Raw genomic sequence first — 14,954 nt, forward strand, 5'->3', positions numbered from 1 at the left:
CACGCACTAACCACATCACCGTGCCCTCTGACCTGAGCGTCACTGCAGAAGACGGAGCAGCGGCTGGAGCGAGGAGCAGGTGAATATCGCGCAGCGCTGCGCTCCCCTCCCAATTATACTCACCTGCTCCGGGCGCAGTGTCCCTGCTTCCCTGACGCTGCAGCTTCTAACTGTACTGAGCAGTCACCATTACCGCTCATTACAGTAATGAATATGCGGCTCCACCCCTATGGGAGGTAGAGCAGCATATTCATTACTGTAATGAGCGGTACCATGTGACCGCTCAGTACAGGAAGAAGCTGGTGCACCAGGGAGCGGGAGACCTGCAGGGACCGCCCCAGGAGTAGGTGAGTATTATTACACAGTCCCCGCTCCCCCTCCCCTGCCGACCCCTGGGTATGACTCGAGTATAAGCCGAGAGGGGGACTTTCAACCCCCCAAAAATGGGCTGAAAATCACGGCTTATACTCGAGTACATACGGTACAATATTTATTGCTTGGAAATTCGGAGACATGTTGTCAGAAATTTATAGAATAAAAGAGCAATTTACATATTACCGGTACTCAAAAATATACCTATAAAGAGTAAAATCAGACACACTGAAATTTTGCAGTGGTCTCTTAATTTTTGCCAGAGCTGTATATATGAAATAAAACATGTAAGCGCAGTAGTGCTGATGTACTAATCCGGTCTAGTACACACACTGATGACATCAGTACTGTTTTTTGCCATGTCAGTTTTATATGGCCGTGTGAAGGGGCCTAAACATATCTGTCACTTTATAATAAGCTATCATATGCGTACGTGAGGAATAATATAATATCTGCATGACTTGCATCCTATGTTTTATCAGTTTGACTCACTGCTTTATTTATTGTATGGTTCAGTTGTCTCTGAGCTAGTGATTATACACCAGCTGCTATGACTTCTTCCATACACAATACACTCAAACACAAGGGATTCCTGCTCCCTATCTCAGACAGTTTCAGAAGCAGCATCATGGAGGACATTATACAGCCATTCTCAGAACTGTAGCATGAGACAAAGCCCTTACTAGACAACTGCTGCAGGATTTGTAAGTGTCTGCCTCTATCTGTACTCTCACTGTGCTCCTCCTTCTGCTTCCTCCCCACTCCATAGACTTCAATAGGCAGCTGTAATTTGTCACCTCAGTGAGCTGCCAGTCCATTTTTTTTTACCAAGTCAGATTTTGGCAGTATTTTAGAATGAACAATGAATTCAGGAGGCAAGGTGGAGGAGAAGAAGGGGCTTATAGCTGGTGAAGCAGATTTCTCTGACAAGATATATTACAACGTTACTTATTCACTTGTACTATTGATTTATTTTCTCAATGGGACTCACAATCTAATTTCCATAACTCACACATAAACATATGTTTTTGCTTTGTGGGAGGAAACGTGGCTGATACCCACGCAAACATCGAGAACATACAAACTCCATGTAGTTGTCCGTGGTTGGATATAAACCACTGCGGCATGGCGGAGTCACTGTGCTGCCCCTAAATGACATATTAGCTATATGTAGCCATCTTAGGAGGGGTTAATCGCATGCATATTTTTAGTGCTAGGATTGAGGTGTACGCAGTGAGCATAGACGTTGATGACACAAATTGCAACATCTAGCTGGCACTATATAAGACATAACATAAAAAATACTGCAATTCAGAAAACTAGTATTGAATTTTGGACCTAATAGTGAATGGTGGACATCATTAAAGGCAGTGTAAACCTTTAATAAAAAGCGCAAACACATGTAAAAACACATGTAAACACTGAGCTTTTTTACCATCATGTGTAAGCTGATGGGGATAAAAAAGGCTGCGTTATCAGACGTTTGCATGCGTTTTTGCATGTGTTTGCGGTTGCGGACGATATGCTGCGGACTTAACCGCAAATGTGAAACTAGCCTAACACTGACAACTTGCACTACTCGTCTCTTGCAACAGGTCCACAGCATGCTTATTATAGATATTTCTGCTGTCTCTGTTAGGTTCGTGGTGAGGTGCGTGCTGCCTTTTGTTAAATCTGCTCTACTTCTGGCACACACACTCAATACAGGTTTTGCTTCTGAGTGATGCTCTTTTTACTGTCACTGAACTCACACTGTTTCTAAAAAAACAGGAACTAAGCTCTCAGTCCCTACTAACTCCTCCTCAACTATGGGCTGGCCCTACAGTTAACCCTGTCACCCCCGGCTAAAAGGAAACTGCATATTGGATGAGGGTAAAACAAACAAAAATAAAATTTACACACAATATAACAACTGGGGTCTTCAGAGAGGGTGTTACGCCATCTTCTTCACCTTTACATGCTGATACATTCTGCCTAATCCATAGGCACCATTAATCAAACAGTTGCTGCAGGATTCAAGTCATATATGTTTAACTCTGAAATGCTTCTACACTGTAGAATAGTGTAGACAGACAGGTCACCGGCAGCTTCTCCCAACCCGGTGCACTAGGCATAGACCTGTCAATCTAGGGCAGCTGGAAGCTACTAGGGACCCACCAGTACCTAGAAAAAAGCTAGGACAAGGAGAGCAAAAATCATAGGATTGAAGCTGTGTTATTCTCTACGCTAATGAAGACAGCAGTACAATGGAAACCTCACATCCAGCCTATATTACTGGGAGAGATTCTCCCACAAGAGAAAGCTGTGAAGCTTGGATCAGGCAGAAAACCGTATTTCAGGGTATCTGAAAATCAATGAATGGTGTTTGTAGACTGAAATTTGTTGCATTTTATCCACTAAAGCTAACCACTAGCAGTTAAAAAATTTTTTTTCCACAACCTGTAAATGTGCAGTAGGTTTGAAAAACCTACATTGGGGCCTATTCTGGGAATTAGTATAGACATTTCTTGCAACCTCCCTCTTTAATCATCAATGTTATCTGTGTTTCAGATAAGCAGTAAATTATGCATATAAAATACGTTTTGTCAATGAACAGCCGGAGGATCATGCTGATACCCCACCGTTTCCATCAATTTGACAGGAAACCAGCCTGGGGATGCCACAGATATCCCCCCACTGTTACCATGTTGTCACGAACCAGCACTTCAGTGCCTTCAATTGTGAGGATAATTTTGCAATAATTACTGTAAATTGATGTACAAGGTCACGGATGCTTTCAATACTAGGTCAGTTATAGGGGAACTCACAGTTAACATATAGTATATGCACTACCGATTCCTATGCATATACAGTGGCATGTAACAGTTTGGGCAGCCCTAGTCAAAATTACTGTTATTGTGAATAGAGATGAACAAACCTTTTAAGGTTCTGTTTGGCTGAGTTCAGTGAACTTCCCGATGTTTGCCGAACAGTTTGCCAACATAATCATACCTCATTGAATTCAACGGGAGGCAAAATCAAACACATAGACAACACCTTCAGAGGGGCCCAAAAGCTGCCAGAACAGCTCAAATAAGGGGCAAACAACAGGAAACGTGGCATCAATTGACCTATGAATTGCACTGTAAATAAATAATTTCAACAAAAATTGACATGGGTTCCCCTTGTGTTTTTGATAACCAGCCAGGCAAAAGCGACAGCTGTGGGCTGCAAGCCTCAGCTGTCAACTTAGCAAGGCTGTTATGAAGAATACAGAGATCCTCACACTGTTTTTTAATTATTTCGATGAATAATTTTAAAAATTGGCATGGGGTCCACTTTGGTACGATGCTGAAAATATGTCTCCCATAACTATATGACCTGCGCCGTCCACAAAAAACAATATTCGTAACTGGACTTCGGTGCCAGAGTGTCTGATATAATCCCTGTGATGACCAGAAGTGTTTTCTTTGGAGGTCTCCCATTGTCTGGTTTACACTGGGTCCAGACCTTGTGTCTGTTCTCCTGCAGATAACCCACTTTACCTTTTCACAGCAGTATGTCATAGCTGAATATTTTTCAAATGTACTGTTGTCAGAGTGCCAGCTCAATGCATGATTATTACAATTACATCTTTGACACAATATTTTGGGGATTTTCTTGCACCATAACATAAAATTATTTTCTCATTCATATCGTTATTGATATTTTGTTTTTGTACAATTACCAGATCTTAATATCCCCTGAGATACATCAAGCATATACTGTACCTGCAATGTTATATTCAGAGGAGTAACGTACTGTATGCAGAATACGTTGTTTAAAGGCCAATAGAAAAGCTGGTAAGCAATTGGAAATGAGCATAGTAATCAATTGGGAAAATTGAATAGGCAATGAAAAAAATAGATAGCGGATATTGTTCTCGTCTTGTTAGTATTCCTGTCTGCCTTTCCAGTGCACATACAGTAATTAGGGAACACATATTAGAAGTATCTCAACTCTGCAACTCCCCTTGAGAAAGCACGTGATTGGCGAAACGCGCGTCGGGGCATCCCTGCAGCGGCATCTATTATGGGTAAGCATTACATTGTATGTACTTGTCACTGTGCCACATAGGTTTAGGCACATTTAGCTCGTTTTTTGTCCGGGTTTTCATACATTAGATTAGGACCTTAAAGGATACTTTGGATGAGCTTCCTTTGTTGGACGGGAGAGAAATATATATTGATATAACATTAATATGCTTTCCATAAGACATATGTATATATTGTTTGCTGCAGGAATTCTTCTGAGTCTTTTTGACATCCTCACTTAGTATTTTTTTGTATTGTTTTTAATGGCTTTTCAATAAATTGTATTGATTTTATTACATTTTTTGTGTGTTATAGTGGTCTGTGAGTGCTTTGATGCACTCATATTTTGGTAGTAATATTGGCTTGTCCACTTTTCTTGAAATAAGTATAGTATTGGAGAAGCTAGTATAGCGATGCTTCTGGCTGGGACTGTTTATTCATGCTTTTTGTATCTATATTTTGACATCTCTGAACTTTGCAGCCAGGGCGCACTCATTCCACTGAGTAAGCACTGACCATTTCCGAAATTTTTGACAATATATTTCTGCTTCATCTTGCCCCTGAGAGAGAGCTAATAAAGCTTTTTCAGCCTGAATCTCCTGGTTAGGTTCCTCATAGAGCAAACCCAATGCCAGAAAAAACGCATCCACATTAAGCAACGCAGGATCCCCTGGTGCCAATGCAAATGCCCAATTTTGAGGGTCACCCCGCAGGAAAGATATAATAATCTTAACCTGCTGAGCAGGGTCTCCAGAAGAGCGAGATTTCAAAGAAAGGAACAGCTTGCAATTGTTCCTAAAATTCAGAAAACTAGATCTATCTCCAGCAAAGAACTCTGGAATAGGAATTCTAGGTTCAGACATAGGAGCATGTACAACAAAATCTTGTATATTTTGAACCTTAGCAGCAAGATTATTCAAGCTGGAAACTAAACTCTGGACGTCCATGATAAACAGCTAAGGTCAGAGCCATTCAAGGATTAAGAGGAGGAAAAAAAAAAAAATTAGCCAGGCTGCAATTAAGGCTAGGCAGCAACCTCAGAGGAGAGAGAAAAAAAAAAAAAAAAACTTCCTCAGACTACTTTTCCTCCTACTTCAGCCCAAACATTTTGGGCCGGCTATACTGTCATGATTCCAATGGCAGGGAATCACAAAAGGACAAGCACCAACGAGCTCTAGGGTGATGGAACCTGAGCTCACCGCGACCCTAAATCTGAACACACAAATAACAATAGTAGGGGAACGTGCCTACGTTGGTCCTAGACGTCTCGCACCAGCCGAAGATCTAACTTCCCCTATTAGAAGAAACACAGACCTCTCTTGCCTCCAGAGAAATGCCCCACAGAAATAGCAGCCCCCCACATATAATGACGGTGAAATGAGAGGAAGGCACATACACAGTATGAAAACAGATTCAGCAAAATGAGGCCCGCTAAAACTAGATAGCAGAGGATACAAAAGTAAACTGCGCGGTCAGCAAAAAACCCTTCAAAAAACCATCCTGTAATTACTTGAACTCATGTTCCAACTCATGAAACATGAGGAGCAATTACAGCCCACTAGAGCAACCAGCAGCAAGGAAACAATTATATGCAAGCTGGACAAGACAAAAATAAAGCAAAACGTGGAACAAGAAAATCAAAAACTTAGCTTGTCCTGAAGATTACTGAAGCCAGAAGCTGAGGTAACAAAACACTCTGATAACCTTGATAGCCGGCGGGGAAATGACAAGAAAGCCCGGTTAAATAGGAAACTCCCAAATGCTAAAGAACAGGTGGACACCAGAGACAGCAGAACACAAATCACCCAGTACCATCAGTAACCACCAGAGGGAGCCCAAAAACAGAACTCACAACACCCCGCACTCCAACGTGTGTTTCACACGTTGCTTCGTCAGGGAGTGATGGGGAATGAGGGCTATAGCCGTATATATATATATACTAGATTGTGGCCCGATTCTAACGCATCGGGTATTCTAGAATACGCATGTCCCCGTAGAATATGGACAATGATGATTCCAGAATTCGCGGCAGACTGTGCCCGTCGCTGATTGGTCGAGGCAACCTTTATGACATCATCGTCACCATGGCAACCATTATGACATCTACGTCGATACTGTGCCCGTCGCTGATTGGTCGAGGCCTGGCGGCCTCGACCAATCAGAGACGCGGGATTTCCAGGACAGACAGACAGACAAAAAGACAGACAGACAGACGGAAAAACCCTTAGACAATTATATATATAGATATACTGTATATGTCCACATAATTGAGTACAGCCAATGGTGTATTTCTCACTCACGTGTGTATAATCCGGCTCTTGATTCACCGCCGCCAAACATGGCACCATGTCACCGGCCCTGCGGCAACGTCACTAGAGGGCGCAGTCGCACCCTCTGCAACGTCACAGGCAGGGCACGTGAAAAAAAGGCACATGTGCAGGGAGGCAAATCAAGCGCGCAACACCGGAGCGGCCATTGGAAGTGTTGGCAAAGAAGAGGGCATAGGAAAATATAAAAGGACACACGACCAGGTACAAATATAGAAGGTAAATCACGCGCATAACATCAGAGCGGCCAAATGTGTTGAGAAAAACAAATGTGGGCACAAAATAAAAATAAAAAATATATGTATATATATATATATATATATATATATATATATATATATATATATAAATAAGTGCACCAGAAATATATATATATATATATATATATATATATATATATATATATAACTACAAAATATCTACTCATATACAAATAATAAAAACCCTAATTTTTACAAATAATACACTCCAACTCATATTAGTATAAATAAATACAATACTGATGTGCAAAAATATATATATGAATATATAATAAAAATAATAATAAATGTCCCTCAGATTGTTCTACAATATTATAACCGCATGTGATATGTCCACAATCCAATGACCATGTGAAAATTCTTGAAAAGAGTGATGATTTTTTCCAAATACATTTTTCCACTCCAATGGACTCCTTCTTCATATTTTATACAGTTATTGTTAACGGTCACTCCTATTCTATACATAATAGTGAACCTAAAATACTAAAACAAGAAATCAGTTACAATAAAGCATTATATACGGCATATAGATCCCTCACAAAAAGAGATTAAAATGATTAAAACAAAAATAAAAACAAGGAAAATATACAATAATATAACCAAATATAATTGTTAATCATTCAAATATCCAAATATATAGCCTATATTTCTACATAATCACTTGGCACAGAGGTTGATGACCAGCAAGAGAGGGAAATTATAGATAACTGGAGAAGCCCCATTGGTCATTAAGACCAAGTGGCTTCATTGTTCTGAGTGTCGTTATCCAACGACACTCCTTCCGTGCCAACCTATTCATCAAATGACCACTGCGAGCCCCCACCTTTCACCTGCATCTCAATTGTTCCTGTGGGATGAAACTCCCGATAGTGGGAAGGTATTGTTTTTAACTTAGCAACTTCCTCTTTGTGTAAATCCTCAAATCCAATCAATCTAGCCGCTCGTATATCTCTTATATGCTCCAGGATCCGTACATGCAACTGCCTTGATGTGAGGCCTATATAGGTAAGCCCACATGGGCAAGTGATGTGATACACCACTGATGTAGTTCTACAGTTAATAGGGTGTACTATCTTGAACGTATGAGAATTTGAAGAGCTCACAAACACATCAGTCTTAACCATGTACCTACATGCACTACATCCACCACATGGTCGTGAACCCCACGCTGGTCCCTTGGAATTAAATATAAATTGCAACCTAGGAGGAATATAATGACTATGTGTAATCATCTCACTTATGGTCTTACTCCTCCTTGCAACGATCCTAGGTGTTCCTTCAATCAATTTAGCCAGTTCCGGATCCTCTTTCAGAATAGGCCAGTGACGATTCATAATGTCACCCATGTCTCTCCATCTGCTGTGATAGTTAGTAATCATCCACAGTTGTGGCTCCTCTTTTCCCCATATCTGATAATGAAGAAGGCTGTCACGACTCCTGTCCTTGGCTTGCTGATATCCTCTTTCCACATCAACTGGCATATAGCCTCGACGAAGGAATCGCTGCTTCAAATCCCGAGCCTGATTCTCAAATTCCTCCTCAGAGTCACAAATCCTCCTGGCTCTAATAAATTGTCTCTTAGGGAACGCTTTAATGGTGTGTCTTGGATGTGCAGATTTTGCATGTAGCAAAGAGTTCGTACTCGTTTCTTTACGATAAATGGTACTGTGGATATTACCCAGTTGGTCAACAGACAATTGTAAATACAAAAAATCTATTTTGTTCTCTTCCACTTTAAAAGTAAACTTAATATTCCAATCATTGGCGTTGAGGTATGTCAAGAAGCCATCCAATTCAGTTCTATTCCCCTGCCAAATAATAAGGACATCATCTATGAAACGCATCCAACTTAATACATTAGGGCCCGATGCATCAGATGAATATGATAACATATATTCTCGCTCCCAATAGCCAACAAATAAGTTTGCGTATGAGGGCGCGAAACACGCCCCCATCGCCACTCCCCGTTCATGTTTAAAATAACAATCTTTGAAAGTAAAATAGTTGTGCGTAAGCGCATATTCCAATAATTCCAATAAAAATTCCAATAAAACTTACCCCATATAGTACTGCACAAACATTATGGCCCCATATAGACACCTGCCCTATATAATGCTGCACAAACGTTATGGCCCCATATAGACACTTGCCCCATATAGTGCTGCACAAACGTTATTGCCCCATATAGACACTTGCCCCATATAATGCTGCACAAACTTTATGGCCCCATACAGACACGTGCCCCATTTAATGCTGCACAAATGTTATGGCCCATATGATGCTCCATACAGACACTTGCCCCATTTTCTGTTGCTGCGATAAAAAAAAATTGCATACTCACCTCTCTGTTGCTCAGGCCCCCAACACTTTCAATATTCACCTGCTCCTCGTTCCGGCGCAGCTCCGTCTTCAGCATCTTCTGCACTGACATTAAGGCAGAGGGCACGCACTAACCACATCACCGTGCCCTCTGACCTGAGCGTCACTGCAGAAGACGGAGCAGCGGCTGGAGCGAGGAGCAGGTGAATATCGCGCAGCGCTGCGCTCCCCTCCCAATTATACTCACCTGCTCCGGGCGCAGTGTCCCTGCTTCCCTGACGCTGCAGCTTCTAACTGTACTGAGCGGTCACCATTACCGCTCATTACAGTAATGAATATGCGGCTCCACCCCTATGGGAGGTAGAGCAGCATATTCATTACTGTAATGAGCGGTACCATGTGACCGCTCAGTACAGGAAGAAGCTGGTGCACCAGGGAGCGGGAGACCTGCAGGGACCGCCCCAGGAGTAGGTGAGTATTATTACACAGTCCCCGCTCCCCCTCCCCTGCCGACCCCTGGGTATGACTCGAGTATAAGCCGAGAGGGGGACTTTCAACCCCCCAAAAATGGGCTGAAAATCACGGCTTATACTCGAGTACATACGGTACAATATTTATTGCTTGGAAATTCGGAGACATGTTGTCAGAAATTTATAGAATAAAAGAGCAATTTACATATTACCGGTACTCAAAAATATACCTATAAAGAGTAAAATCAGACACACTGAAATTTTGCAGTGGTCTCTTAATTTTTGCCAGAGCTGTATATATGAAATAAAACATGTAAGCGCAGTAGTGCTGATGTACTAATCCGGTCTAGTACACACACTGATGACATCAGTACTGTTTTTTGCCATGGCAGTTTTATATGGCCGTGTGAAGGGGCCTAAACATATCTGTCACTTTATAATAAGCTATCATATGCGTACGTGAGGAATAATATAATATCTGCATGACTTGCATCCTATGTTTTATCAGTTTGACTCACTGCTTTATTTATTGTATGGTTCAGTTGTCTCTGAGCTAGTGATTATACACCAGCTGCTATGACTTCTTCCATACACAATACACTCAAACACAAGGGATTCCTGCTCCCTATCTCAGACAGTTTCAGAAGCAGCATCATGGAGGACATTATACAGCCATTCTCAGAACTGTAGCATGAGACAAAGCCCTTACTAGACAACTGCTGCAGGATTTGTAAGTGTCTGCCTCTATCTGTACTCTCACTGTGCTCCTCCTTCTGCTTCCTCCCCACTCCATAGACTTCAATAGGCAGCTGTAATTTGTCACCTCAGTGAGCTGCCAGTCCATTTTTTTTTACCAAGTCAGATTTTGGCAGTATTTTAGAATGAACAATGAATTCAGGAGGCAAGGTGGAGGAGAAGAAGGGGCTTATAGCTGGTGAAGCAGATTTCTCTGACAAGATATATTACAACGTTACTTATTCACTTGTACTATTGATTTATTTTCTCAATGGGACTCACAATCTAATTTCCATAACTCACACATAAACATATGTTTTTGCTTTGTGGGAGGAAACGTGGCTGATACCCACGCAAACATCGAGAACATACAAACTCCATGTAGTTGTCCGTGGTTGGATATAAACCACTGCGGCATGGCGGAGTCACTGTGCTGCCCCTAAATGACATATTAGCTATATGTAGCCATCTTAGGAGGGGTTAATCGCATGCATATTTTTAGTGCTAGGATTGAGGTGTACGCAGTGAGCATAGACGTTGATGACACAAATTGCAACATCTAGCTGGCACTATATAAGACATAACATAAAAAATACTGCAATTCAGAAAACTAGTATTGAATTTTGGACCTAATAGTGAATGGTGGACATCATTAAAGGCAGTGTAAACCTTTAATAAAAAGCGCAAACACATGTAAAAACACATGTAAACACTGAGCTTTTTTACCATCATGTGTAAGCTGATGGGGATAAAAAAGGCTGCGTTATCAGACGTTTGCATGCGTTTTTGCATGCGTTTGCGGTTGCGGACGATATGCTGCGGACTTAACCGCAAATGTGAAACTAGCCTAACACTGACAACTTGCACTACTCGTCTCTTGCAACAGGTCCACAGCATGCTTATTATAGATATTTCTGCTGTCTCTGTTAGGTTCGTGGTGAGGTGCGTGCTGCCTTTTGTTAAATCTGCTCTACTTCTGGCACACACACTCAATACAGGTTTTGCTTCTGAGTGATGCTCTTTTTACTGTCACTGAACTCACACTGTTTCTAAAAAAACAGGAACTAAGCTCTCAGTCCCTACTAACTCCTCCTCAACTATGGGCTGGCCCTACAGTTAACCCTGTCACCCCCGGCTAAAAGGAAACTGCATATTGGATGAGGGTAAAACAAACAAAAATAAAATTTACACACAATATAACAACTGGGGTCTTCAGAGAGGGTGTTACGCCATCTTCTTCACCTTTACATGCTGATACATTCTGCCTAATCCATAGGCACCATTAATCAAACAGTTGCTGCAGGATTCAAGTCATATATGTTTAACTCTGAAATGCTTCTACACTGTAGAATAGTGTAGACAGACAGGTCACCGGCAGCTTCTCCCAACCCGGTGCACTAGGCATAGACCTGTGAATCTAGGGCAGCTGGAAGCTACTAGGGACCCACCAGTACCTAGAAAAAAGCTAGGACAAGGAGAGCAAAAATCATAGGATTGAAGCTGTGTTATTCTCTACGCTAATGAAGACAGCAGTACAATAGAAACCTCACATCCAGCCTATATTACTGGGAGAGATTCTCCCACAAGAGAAAGCTGTGAAGCTTGGATCAGGCAGAAAACCGTATTTCAGGGTATCTGAAAATCAATGAATGGTGTTTGTAGACTGAAATTTGTTGCATTTTATCCACTAAAGCTAACCACTAGCAGTTAAAAAATTTTTTTCCACAACCTGTAAATGTGCAGTAGGTTTGAAAAACCTACATTGGGGCCTATTCTGGGAATTAGTATAGACATTTCTTGCAACCTCCCTCTTTAATCATCAATGTTATCTGTGTTTCAGATAAGCAGTAAATTATGCATATAAAATACGTTTTGTCAATGAACAGCCGGAGGATCATGCTGATACCCCACCGTTTCCATCAATTTGACAGGAAACCAGCCTGGGGATGCCACAGATATCCCCCCACTGTTACCATGTTGTCACGAACCAGCACTTCAGTGCCTTCAATTGTGAGGATAATTTTGCAATAATTACTGTAAATTGATGTACAAGGTCACGGATGCTTTCAATACTAGGTCAGTTATAGGGGAACTCACAGTTAACATATAGTATATGCACTACCGATTCCTATGCATATACAGTGGCATGTAACAGTTTGGGCAGCCCTAGTCAAAATTACTGTTATTGTGAATAGAGATGAACAAACCTTTTAAGGTTCTGTTTGGCTGAGTTCAGTGAACTTCCCGATGTTTGCCGAACAGTTTGCCAACATAATCATACCTCATTGAATTCAACGGGAGGCAAAATCAAACACATGGACAACACCTTCAGAGGGGCCCAAAAGCTGCCAGAACAGCTCAAATAAGGGGCAAACAACAGGAAACGTGGCATCAATTGACCTATGAATTGCACTGTAAATAAATAATTTCAACAAAAATTGACATGGGTTCCCCTTGTGTTTTTGATAACCAGCCAGGCAAAAGCGACAGCTGTGGGCTGCAAGCCTCAGCTGTCAACTTAGCAAGGCTGTTATGAAGAATACAGAGATCCTCACACTGTTTTTTAATTATTTCGCTGAATAATTTTAAAAATTGGCATGGGGTCCACTTTGGTACGATGCTGAAAATATGTCTCCCATAACTATATGACCTGCGCCGTCCACAAAAAACAATATTCGTAACTGGACTTCGGTGCCAGAGTGTCTGATATAATCCCTGTGATGACCAGAAGTGTTTTCCTCGGAGGTCTCCCATTGTCTGGTTTACACTGGGTCCAGACCTTGTGTCTGTTGTCCTGCAGATAACCCACTTTACCTTTTCACAGCAGTATGTCATAGCTGAATATTTTTCAAATGTACTGTTGTCAGAGTGCCAGCTCAATGCATGATTATTACAATTACATCTTTGACACAATATTTTGGGGATTTTTTTGCACCATAACATAAAATTATTTTCTCATTCATATCGTTATTGATATTTTGTTTTTGTACAATTACCAGATCTTAATATCCCCTGAGATACATCAAGCATATACTGTACCTGCAATGTTATATTCAGAGGAGTAACGTACTGTATGCAGAATACGTTGTTTAAAGGCCAATAGAAAAGCTGGTAAGCAATTGGAAATGAGCATAGTAATCAATTGGGAAAATTGAATAGGCAATGAAAAAAATAGATAGCGGATATTGTTCTCGTCTTGTTAGTATTCCTGTCTGCCTTTCCAGTGCACATACAGTAATTAGGGAACACATATTAGAAGTATCTCAACTCTGCAACTCGTATCACGAAAATCTTACAATGAGCAAATGAATGGAGGTCATATATTATATCTATAACATCATTGTATTTATTATTTTTTATAAAGAACAAAGTCGTCAGCATTAAAATGTAGTATAATATGGTATTTAGTATTAGCATCCCCACTTTGTGGATTTGATGGCAGAGAGAAATGCATATTTTTGTGATAAGTTCCCTTTAGTGGACTTGTAAAGGATTACAAAAAAAATGGTATACTTTTTCTTCCACTCCTGTCCTTAAACTATGACTGGTATTGCAGAAATTCCATAGCCATAGCAGTACAAAGTGACTGAGAAATGAAAAGTAAATTAAAATTCATTCTTTAAGTACAAAGAGTTAAAACTTGAATTAAGAAGACAGGGGAAAGGGAATAAACCTCCAAAAAAATTCAGGGAAGGGTACAGCAAATCACAAAGGATAAACACAGCAGTTTATGTGTTATTTAGTAATTGAAGTGCAGCTGATTCAAATGGGATTATGGGATGAACTTAAAGTAATACGTGTAAGGGCTTGTTTTCACTTGCGAGGAACACGTCCGTGTCTCGCATGTGGAAACGAAGCTCTGGTGCCGGCACTCCGGAGCGGAGCGTGCGGCTGCATGTGTTGCTATGCGGCCGCACGCTCCGCTCCACAGTGCCGGCGCCACAGCTTCGTTTCCACATGCGACACACGGACGTGTTCCTCGCAAGTGAAAACAAGCCCTAAAAAAGAGAAAAAAAGCAGACAGCGCTTCCAAATTCAACAAAAAGCAGACAGCGCTTCCAAATTCAACAAAAAGCAGACAGCACTTCCAATGGTGAATCTTGGTCAGTTGTTGCAACTTCTTTATGAGGCCATGTTCACACTAGGAGTATTTGGTCAGTATTTTACATCAGTATCTGTAAGCCAAAACCAGGAGTGGGTGATAAATGCAGAAGTGGTGACGTGTTTCTATTATACTTTTCCTCTGACTGATCCATTCCTGATTTTGGCTGACAAATACTTAAACAAACTCTGAAAACGCAAGGCTTTTCTTTTTTTTTTTTTTAGAAAAAGGCTAAAAAAATCTTTTATTGGAATACATTAAGAATAAGAAAAAAATATTATATATACTGTATAGATATATATATATATATATATATC

At 41.0% G+C, this 14,954-nt stretch overlaps 1 protein-coding gene across 3 annotated transcripts in view; it reads left to right on the forward strand.

Moving 5' to 3' along the window:
• RALYL (RALY RNA binding protein like) overlaps positions 1-14,954 on the forward strand; it is a 1,030,045-nt gene that overhangs the window by 452,564 nt on the left and 562,527 nt on the right. The gene's annotated exons all lie outside the window — the stretch shown is intronic.

This window comes from Ranitomeya imitator, chromosome 6, assembly GCF_032444005.1.
Source record: "Ranitomeya imitator isolate aRanImi1 chromosome 6, aRanImi1.pri, whole genome shotgun sequence".
In the NCBI taxonomy this organism is placed as follows: Eukaryota; Metazoa; Chordata; class Amphibia; order Anura; family Dendrobatidae; genus Ranitomeya; species Ranitomeya imitator.